Source organism: Desmodus rotundus, chromosome 4, assembly GCF_022682495.2.
Source record: "Desmodus rotundus isolate HL8 chromosome 4, HLdesRot8A.1, whole genome shotgun sequence".
Lineage (NCBI taxonomy): Eukaryota > Metazoa > Chordata > Mammalia > Chiroptera > Phyllostomidae > Desmodus > Desmodus rotundus.
Window position 1 is genome coordinate 150,975,306 of NC_071390.1, and position 10,784 is coordinate 150,986,089.

The following is a 10,784-nucleotide window of genomic DNA, read 5'->3' on the forward strand; positions in this document are numbered from 1 at the left end:
CACGTGGGGAGAAAATGTGACTGCAGCAAGATGTGCTGGCAAGAACAGCCTAGTGTGTGCTAGAAGTTCTTCCTGTTGTCCAGCTCAGTGTCTACAAATACCTACAAATACTTCGTTTTCCTGAAATCTTAAATAAAGGAATTTAATACTCACCTTGGAGTCATTTTCTTTTTTAAAGATTTTATTCATTTTTAGAGAGGGGAAGGGAGGGAGATAGAGAGGGAGAGACATGTTGTAATTGGTTGTTTCTCGCAAGCCCCCACCCAGGGACCTGGCCCACAACCCAGGCAGGTGCCCTGAGTGGGAATCCAACTGACAACCTTTGGGTTCACAGGCTGGCACTCAGTCCATTGAGCCACACCAGCCAGGGTGGAGTCATTCCTCATGCTTAATACATAACATTGATCTAGCCTCTTTTCCTAAACATTTTTTTTTAATACTCCCATGTTCTGTAAAATCCAGCCTTATAGCTCTATAGGTAATTCAACAAATGTGTTAGAGGGAGAAAAGGGAAATGGAAAGTGCACATACGTGCTGGGAGTGGAGGGCGTAATTTCAGACAGGGCTGGCCAGGGCAAACCCAAAGTCAAGACCTGAAGGACCTGAGATGCCGTGGTTACGATACTCTATATTTGATTTGTCGTTTATTGTTCATGTAGTTGTTTATACCTTATTTTAGTTCAGAAAGAATTTGTATTTTACAAGAACGTATTCAATGAGACCTTAAAAACGTAGGAGATTTGAGTACAGGGAAAATAAGAGTCGGGGGCTAGTGCACAAAATATAGTCCATCAGGTTTTGTACGTTTGCTCAAGAAGGTAAAAAAAGGTTTGCTCTGAGCTGTTTCACAGTTGATGCAAAAACCAGAAATAGAAAAGAGGCACTCGAGAAAAATCCTGAGAGAAATTTCCTCCGTGGATCTTCGTAAAGAGAGCACTACAACCACGCCCCTCAGTATCAATAACCTAAAAAGAATGGGATCTGAAGCTTTCGTGTGTGCAAGGTTTTGATGCCCAGGCAGAGTGTTTCCTGGCCAGGTGATTCAGTATGCTTAAACTCAAAACAGTTTTTCCTCAGGTCCTAATGATGTGGCAAGAGGATTATCAGTATCGCTCCATGACATTGAAGAAAATGAGATTCTAATTATGAAGCAGATAGGCCACACTTCGCTGTAGTACTGAAATTACTGACTGAAAACAACGTATGCTCCCATAAGAAAGATTTGGTAATATGAGTTAATTCCCTGATTAGAGATTTTGCATAAAGTGTTTCATATATAAAACTATAAGAGTAAGATTAGGTTCTGAAGCCCTGCATAGGAAGTCCACAGTAAAATGTTAATTCCAGTACAGCACATCAAAGTACGCATTTACTTTGATGTTAAATTTCTTAAGAGTAAGTATCACCTGAATATTTTTTATCCTTACCTGAGGACATTTTTTAAGAGGAAGGGAAAGGGAGAAATGTCACTTGGCTGCCTTTGTCGGCACCCAGGCCAGGGATCTGCGGGGAACCAGGGATTGTACACGTCTGGACCAGGGGCCGGTAATGCCTGTGCCTGCTCCCGGGCGGGGAATCAAACCAGCAGCTTTTCCGATACAGGATGATGGCTCCAACCACTGAGCCACACCGGCCAGGGCTCAGCTGAATAGTTAATAATTTCATCCTCTTAAAAAATAACAGGCACCTTGGCCCAATGCCTTTCTACTCTCCACTAATTTTTCCAAGTTAATGAAAGTATTCTAAATTCTCTGACAGATAAAAAGTAAGAACCTGCCTCTAAAAGGGCCCTTCTGTCTCACCCTAACACTGAAGATGCAACACAAATTTTGGAATCAAAACAATAATCAAGAAACCCTAAGTTCCTGTATTTTTGAAACTTGTCATGAAAATTACAAAACGTGCATAAAGATAGAATTCAATAAGTCCTTGTGTATGTATCTTCGAGTCAACAACCATCAACCAAAAACATTTGTTTTGAATACTCGTTCCATCTAGCTGCCTTTTTTTTTTTTTGCCAAAGTATATTTTAAAGAAAACCCAACAAAATGTATTACCATTAAATGTTTCAGTATTCATCTCAATGGAAAAGACTACCATACCTGGCAACAATGCCAGCAGGGTTGCCAAGAAAATAAACAACAATTTCAAACCCATACTCAGCTTCCCCCATTGTCTAAAATGCCTATATTACAGTTTCTTTGAATCAACATTCAAACAAGGTTTTCCTCATTGTATTTAATTATGCCTCCTAAGTTTTCCTTTTTTAAGCCTCTTTCAGTCTAGAAAAAGGTGCCCTCCTTTTTCATCTAGCACCTTAACTTCCTTAACCGTTTTGGAGATACAGTTCAGATATTGTAAAACTGGCCCCTTTAAAGTGCACGAATCAGTGGTTTTCAGTATATTCAGAGTTGCAATCATCACCATTACCTACTTCCAGAACATTTCCATCACTCCAGAAAGAAACTGGCCCATTAACAGTCACCTCCCACCCCCCTCCCCCACCTCTAGCAACCTCTAATCCCCTTTCCATCTCTACAGATTTGCCTGTTCTGGATAATTCGTGTAAATGGAATTACACAAGATGTGTGGGGTTTTTTGATGGTGGGGGCTGTTGCCTGACTTAAACAGCATGATATTTTTTGATGCCCAACAAACGAGTAGTACTATGCACTTGTTTGCCGACATTTCATGGCTGAAGGATATTTCATTGACGATATACTGAGTTTTGTTCATCCGTTTATCAGTTGGTATCTATGCCTTTGATGTTTTGCAGAAACCATGTTTATTGTCCTATAGAGAATTAGACATGCCGGCTGACTGCTTACTGATGCTGTTTAATTTGTTTCTTTATCCTCTATTTTTTTAAAGATTTTATTTATTTATTTTTAGAAAGGATGTAAGGGAGGGAGAAAAAGGGAGAGAAACATCCATTGGTTGCTTCTTATGCACACCGTGATCTGGGACTGAACCCGCAACCCAGGCATGTGCCCTGACAGGGAATCGAACTGCAACCTTTTGTTTTGTGAACGATGCCCAACCAACTGAGCCACACCAGCCAGGGCTATCCTCTGTTTTTCTCCTAGACTTGAGAGAAACCCCACATTCTTGAAAACTTGGCTGTCAAACTTTAGGGTCTGGAAGAAGCACCTGGCACGCTTGCTAACGGTGCCGAATTTTAGACTCTGTCACTGTACAGTTTGATTTAGTAAACTTGAGAGGGGGGCCCAAGAATCTGTATTTTTAACACACCAGTTAATTCTGATGCTGATATTTCCAGACACGTTTTGAGAAACTTTGTTTTTAAACCTGGATTTTAATGGCTCTTAACATTTCATAGGAAAGTGGTAAAAGCAGCTGGTAGACCATTGCCTAAGACTTTTTTTAAAAATAAAGTTGGAAATATTACTTACAGAATTCCTAAAAGGGGTCCAAGCTAATATTCTGGCTGATGTCTTCTGGACTGGGCATAGCCATTCGAAGGAATTGTGTGCTGGGGGTACTTAGTCACCCTGGAGTGAGTGAAGCAGCCAAACTTAGCTCGAAAGGCAGGGAAGCCACATAGCCTCTAAGAATTCAGTTAGTGCGCAGGTCTGTGTAGTACTGACCTCAGAGTGTACGAATGCACTCAGGTTAATTAGACTGCTTTGGGTTCGGGAAATTTGAATTCCTAATCTGAAGCCATTTGCTTTTAGGTGACCAAGAACAAAGTAAGCTGTCAATATTCTAAGAGACCAGTCATTTTACTCTAGAAATATGCTACAGCAAAGTGCAACCATTTAAAATTTTTAAAAAATATTTTAACCCTCACCTGAGGATTTGCTTATTAGTTTTAGAGAGAGGTACGGGGGTGGGGGGCAGAGAGAGAGAGAGAGAGAGAGAAACATCGACCAGTTGCCTCCTGTGTGCACCGCAACCGGGGATCAAACCCACGGCCTGTTGGTGTATGGGATGACGCTTCAACCCACTGAACAACCTGGCCAAGGCAGTACAACCATTTTTGCCTCAACACTTTCATTAGATTTTCCATTATGTAAATGGAGTACTTTACCCCACAAAAATCTCCTGAATAGAAAAAAGAGTTGTTTTCCCTTAATTTAATGACAACAGTTTTCTTTCACTTAATAGATGAGTGATGCTTTTAAGGATCTTTTAACGGTGTGGGAGCCACCAGAGCAGCAAATGGAGTTCCATTTACTCTGTGTGCCTCATTAAGCTATCACAAGAGAGGGTGATGTGGTCGAAGAAGAAACCACCAGTGCCTTTTTGGGCTTTGAGGGAAAAAATGGATTTTAGGATATGAAAACAGAGTTTTGACATTCAAATGCCTTTCCAAAGGGTTCATGAGGGGAGTTACCCGTGGAAGGGAATCTTTATTTCTTCAGCAATAATAACCTCAAGTTCTTGAACTCATTAGTCTGACTTGTAAGAGGTGAGTCCCTACAGTAACAGTGTATTTTTAAAAACTTCGTGCGGTGAAATTCCAAGCACACCGCCAAGCGAAGAGGAGACTATTGTAAAGCGCCACGTGGCAGCACTGGGCTTCAGCAGTTAGCAATAGTTCGCCCCGCACTCTCATCTGCCCACGTGCCTTCATTTCTGCTCACTCCTTTTCAAGGGAATTTCAGACACTGCCACTTCACCTATAAAAGTCTTTAGTTTGCATTTCTAATTGACAACATTTTTGAACGTCACTATTTCCCTTATCACACCTAACTATGTTTTATTACTATCATCTAATACCTGGTCCCTACTCAGAGTTTCCCGGTTGTCTCAGAGTGTCCCTGTACAGCTCATTTCCTCTCATCAGAATCCAGACAAGGCCCACCCACAGCATTTGGTTGTCTTTAAGTGTCTTTTATTTTGTAATAACCCTCTTTCATCTGAACACTGGTTGGTTGTAGAAACCGGGTGATTTGTCCTGTGAAATGACCAGCATTTCGGATTGGCCCTTTTTGCCTGCCCTTTGTGTATTTAACTTGTTTCGTTATCTCCTAGAAGCTGGCTCGATGAGTTTCAGGTTGAATTTGGGGGAGAAGAAAACGTCGCGCCTCCCAGTGCATCATCACATGACAAGACACTGTGGCACGGGGTCCCATTGTTCTGGGCTTCTCATTGGCTCTGGTGGTGTCCGTCTGATGCCTCCATTCCAAAGTTAGCCATCACCCTTCTCGGAGTGTCTTTGTCTTCCACTTACGTTCGTTCCTTACACTCCGTATTCCATTAGTAGCTGTAAAGTAGTAATTAAATCAAAAACCACTTCTGCATTTATCAGCTGCACTTCTGTAAGGGAGAACTTTTTCTCATAGACTATTTGGATACTCCATGAAAGTTTATTCAGGGAGGGGACAATAAAGTCTTCCTTTCCTTATCAAATTTCAGAGTAATAGAACCTCCAATAATGATGGGGAAGTTTTGTATTATTATGATGTCAGGATTTTTGTGTTTTATATTTCATGAGACGTATGTTTTTTTAAGTTGATGTTAGAGGTGGAATCACTGAATGTTGGCATTAGTCTTCTGAGATCGTGTTTCTCAAAGTATGACTACAAACCATGTATATGAGGCCTGTTCGGAAAAAGTCCAGCCACTGTTAATACAACGAGAATGGTTTGCGCAACATCGGTGTAACCTGGCAGCTAAGGACAGTGGACTGGAATGTGCATGCGTGAATAACGGTGACTTCACTGGACTAGTCCGTGGGGGAGGTAGATGCTGGTGAGTGAGCATGTGTACTCTGTGGCCATTGTATTCGAAATGACTGAGCGAGTAGAGCAACGGATCTGCGTAAAATTTTGAGTGAAGCTTGAACATTCCTCCATGGAAACTATTCAGGTGATTCAGAAGGTCACAGCTGTGGGCATCTGGTGACTGGCAGCTTCATCATGGCAACGTGCCTGCTCGTGCGTCACGTCTCGTGCAGAGTTTTTGGTGAAGCATCAAATCACCCAGGTGACTCAGCCCCCCTACAGCCCAAATTTGTTACCCTGTGACTGACAGCTTTTCCCAAAACTAAAATCACCTTTGAAAGGGAAGAGATTTCAGACCATCAGTGAGATTCAGGAAAACACAACAGGGCAGCTGATGGCGATTGGGAGAACTGTGTGATGTCTCAAGGTGCCTACTTTGAAGGGGACTGAGGCATCATGGTCCTGTGTACAATGTTTCTTCAATAAATGCCTGTATTGTTCCTGTTACGTGGGTGGATACCTTCTGGACAGACCTCATGTATATATCTCAGAACCCCCGTGGCGCATTGGTTAATATGTAAATTTCTGGTCCCTACCAGGACCTCCTGAGTCAGTGTTTGGGAGTGAGCCCTGGAATCTGCATTTCTAACAAACTCCAATAAGGATTTCTAAAATAGCTATGTAATGAATATTCTTATGGGACAACCTCATCAGAGCTTGGGGACAAAGCACCAAGTGCCTACACACTTGAGCTGTTACTCCAAAAAAATGTCACGAGATTAACCACTGATAATTCCAGAAAAGGTGGCTCGGTCAGCTCCCTCCAGAGGGTCTAGGTGGAGCTATGCGGTGGTAGGACTCTTGCAGTGCAGTACCTTGGTTGAGACCATCTAGATTCCAACCATTGTTGTTAGAACTCCGGGAAACTCTTACAACAGTGAATTCTGCGCCATACAGTTCTACGTGGCATTGAACTGACCTCTCCTGAGGATTCCCATGGACCAATATTGCTTACATCCATAGCCTCAGATCCTGCACAGTTGTTGTCCACTGGGCCCCAGAGATTCCCACTGCAGGACTGTCATTTCAGGTAACGTAGTTCCACATCCATTAAGACATAGAGTACCTTTTGTATTTGAAGTATCAATTAGCACGGTTATATGTTCTATTTCTAAATTGCTCATCTCCTTTAGGTGATGAGCTCAAATCCTCTAATGCTTCACATTTTGAGCAAAACATTTGTTTAGTTGGTTTTCCATAAAAGTGATGATCCGTTTTTGTAATTTCATTTGCCTTTATTGAATTTTAAATACTATTGTTGAATACACTGACTCACAGGAAAAAATATATTGAATGCGTGCTTAAAAAAAGCCAAAATTGCAGATGTTGCCAGTGGAATTTTTTGCAGATTAGGAAAAGCTAAACTACATCTCTCAGCATTTTTCTGCCTATGTGCTTGGGAAGAGAGAGTGGGAACCAGGTTCCTGGGGCATGACGGAAGTCCCAGGTCGCCCTGGATGGGTGCAGCCACATGATATGCCAGTGAAGCTCTGTGTTATGCCATATTTAGCCCATAGGAAGGGCACAGCAGAGGGCAGGGTGGGGATGAGCAATCCAGCAGGGCTCTTTTGGGCACCAGAATGGTATGCAGCATCTTTGGAGACTCTTCAAGTTGCTGGCGACATCCTGGCATTGTTACCTCTGGGCAGAAACCTAGCCTTGGTTTGTATTTGGCTAGGGGTCATGAAGACATCATAAAGGAGGGAAGAGGCCTGGCTAGGAGACTGGTGAATGAGGGAAACATGTCCCCAGCTGAAGGAGGCCACCTCCACTCAGCCTCTGGCCTTTACCAGGAATGTGGACCCTGAATAGCTGGAGCTTTTCAAGTTTGAAGAGGTGCTGATAACCTGAATTTTTATGTGAGCTCTCTAGATATCAAATATTGACATTAATTCAAATGCATGTTAAGTATAGGCATGGTTAAACTACACGTCTGTGGACCACTGTTTTGGAGCTTTTGATTTAGGGGATATGGTAGTTTAAATTAACATCACAATGAAATGGAAGGGAACTTATGTTTTCCAGATCACAGTGAGTAGAAGTTAGAGTCTAATGCTGATGCTGTTGGCAGAGACTCAGACCATAAATCTTACAGGGATAAAGTAGCTATATTCTGGTCAGTGGCCAGAGGTTAGATGCTTGCAGTTGTGTGCCATTTGCCACCTAGAAGCTCGGGATGAATGGATATGGGTCAGTGCAGAGCTGTAACTCAAAGTCCACGCTCATTGATTGTGGGCCAGTGGGGACATCTTCCTCCAAGGAAGCTGTCCCATCACAGAGCTAGTCCCCCCACCCCCACCCCCACTGCATCCTCAGAGGAAAGTGGAGCTGAGTATTTACATGGATTGCCTTACAAAACTCTAGCCTTGACTTGCTGGAGAGAAGGTGGTGGGAATTTAGACTGTTTTTGTCTTTCTGCAGAGTGCTAGCTGGACAGCATGTTCTGTTAGGATTGGATTTCAGTGTCAAGTTGTCACCAATTAGAGAAAGCAGGGCTGTATAATTACAACATACGGACGTAGTGATATTTCATGGTTAGCTAAAATTAACTTACAAGATTAATCTGAACTTTGGGAAACTAAATCGAGTTTAGAGAAAGTTTAGACTTAAGGAAGTATGTAGAGTAAACTTCCGTGTCCTATAAAAGGCCACGTTTGCACGGACTAGGACTCGTGTCTGTCCGCTCTGTCCGGCTCTGTCTGCAGCGGTGCGGGTCTCCGTCATGGACCCCTTGGCTCCAGGCTGGTTGGGTCGGATGAACCGAATTGTGATATTCTGTTATTTTACAGCTTACGCTCCATTTTTAAAAGCTGGTTGTTTTTCGGTTACTGCTTATAATTGTTTACTATTTATTCATCTTTCCATCCTGTTTTGTTTTGAGGAGTTATTAGATGAATTCTTCCATTTGCTGGAAGTTTCAGACGGACTTGTCACGTGTCTGTGTCACTGTTCTTGTGTTAGCTGGGACATGGACCGATTATCGGGGCAGGCCTAAAAGGAAGTAGGATGGTGTGGACTCATTACCAAAAATATTTCAATGAGTATCATGACATTGTACATGGTTCTCTCCACTCTGCTATAAAAGGAAACACAATTCGTTGTTTATTAAAATACAGTACTTTAATACGACAATGAAGTACAACTGTACATAATGGCTGATGCTAAAAAGCCTGATAATACTAAGAATAGGGTGGATGTAGCAGAAGTGGAACTCCTGATGCTCGTCTAGTGGGGTGTGAGTTAGTGTGAGTTTCCGCTCTGAAAACCCACGTGGCCTTATCTCCCCAGCTGACCGGACGGTTCCCTCCCACCCCGCTACTCCGCGGAGAGGTGCGCGCGTGCAGCAGAGGGCTCCAGCAACCACGTTCACAGGAGCACTTTGGGCACCGGCCTTCAGCGAGCGAGAAACCACTCAAATATCTGTCAGTGTTGAGTCTGTAAATGAATTGTGACATCTTCATCAGTGGAATACTATTCAGCAATAAAGACTTACCCACTACAGACTTTCCGAGCAACACCAACCACTGAATCTCATAAATACAATATTGACTAAAAATAAAACAGGCAAAACAGAGTTACACACTGCATGATTTTGTTTATATAAACACACAAACAAAAAACCCAGGCAAAACTCAGCTCTGGTGTTAGAAGTCAGGGAAGAGAGGATAGTGATGGGGTGGGGGAGGGAAGGCTTCAGGGATGTGGGCGAAGTTCTGTTTCTTCACCTGGGGGGCGGTGATGTGGGCCTGTCTGTTGTGTGACAATTCACTTGATTTATGCACTTTTCTGAATGTATGTCTTAAAAAGTACTGAAAACAGAAAAGCATTTGATGCTCTGTACTTAGACATAACAATAGCTGTTTTAAAAAGTTGTAATAACTTTATAGGAATCACCAATAGCTGTTGCTGAAACTCATTATCTTATGACACTGACTTTAGCCAAATGGCTCATAACTACCAACGCCCGCCCCCCGCAAAGGTAAGGAAGCTGTCTTGAGTTACCCTGTTGATTAAAAAAAAAAAATCCAAGCAGCAACGAGTGTAGTGTGCCTAACATGGAGACATCTAGAGTATCGTTTCAAAGATTCCTGTTTTTTATTCTTTTGGTTTTTAAAAGAAATATATTTTATTGATTACAGTTGTCACGTTTTTTCTCCCCTTTATTCCCCTCTGCCCGCACCACCCTTCCCCTCCCCGCTATTCATGTCCATGAGTCATACCTGCAAGTTCTTTGCCTTCCCCATCTCCCATACTGTTCTTAACCTAGATTCCTATTGAACCAGGGTTTCTATCTGTAACACCACAAACCATCTGTAACCATTTGGTTCAATTAGTACTCTTGAAACTTTGAAGCCAGGTACCTACTTCACGTGGATCTTGAAAGGCTTACCAAGTGAGTACGGCATTCTGAGTCACTGGCTTCCTCACAGCCCACCTTCTTCTGGCCACTGGCAACAGTGACGACGACTAGCATGGGTGCAGCGCTCCACAAGGTACATAGCACCACAGCTACTGCTAGGAGCATGCTGCTCGTGTGGCCTTGTCACTGTCACCCTGAAGCTGACCATCCGCCCCTATTTTCTGAGAAGAAATGGAGGAGTGAAACCCTAACCCCTGACTGGGGACCAGGCTGGACAGCGACAGTGTTGAGTCCTGCCCTGTCCTGTCTGCAGTGGACCACACGGCTGCAGCTGACTAGAACGGCAGGACGGAAGAGGAGAAATACAGGTGCTTCCGCTGGAGGGAAGTCTCCTTCCAGGTGCCAGTCCTGATTCCTGGCCCTCCCAGCAGGTGGAGTGGTGGCACCGAGGTTGCTAAAGCAACAGAAGTAATCACACCTGCGCTGGGAGCACACAGGGGTATTACCTGGCAAGGAGACACAATTCTTACCTCCTTGGAGATAGTGTTTGTGGACACAGAAGTAATCTAAAGGCCCCCCAAGAAAACCTGTTCTGAATCTGATCAGGCTGTTAGAATAACAGTACCCTAGAGACTGTACACTTAGAGTTCTTCCAAGACACACTCCCATTCGAC

At 43.2% G+C, this 10,784-nt stretch overlaps 1 long non-coding RNA gene across 1 annotated transcript; it reads right to left on the reverse strand.

Moving 5' to 3' along the window:
• Nucleotides 1-8,848: 8,848 nt before the first annotated feature.
• Nucleotides 8,849-10,393, reverse strand: LOC123478043 (uncharacterized). The gene is made up of 2 exons (XR_006653145.2): nt 10,141-10,393; nt 8,849-9,185 (listed from the first exon to the last, which is right to left on the reverse strand). It is a non-coding gene; the product is annotated as an uncharacterized lncRNA (long non-coding RNA).
• Nucleotides 10,394-10,784: the final 391 nt, after the last annotated feature.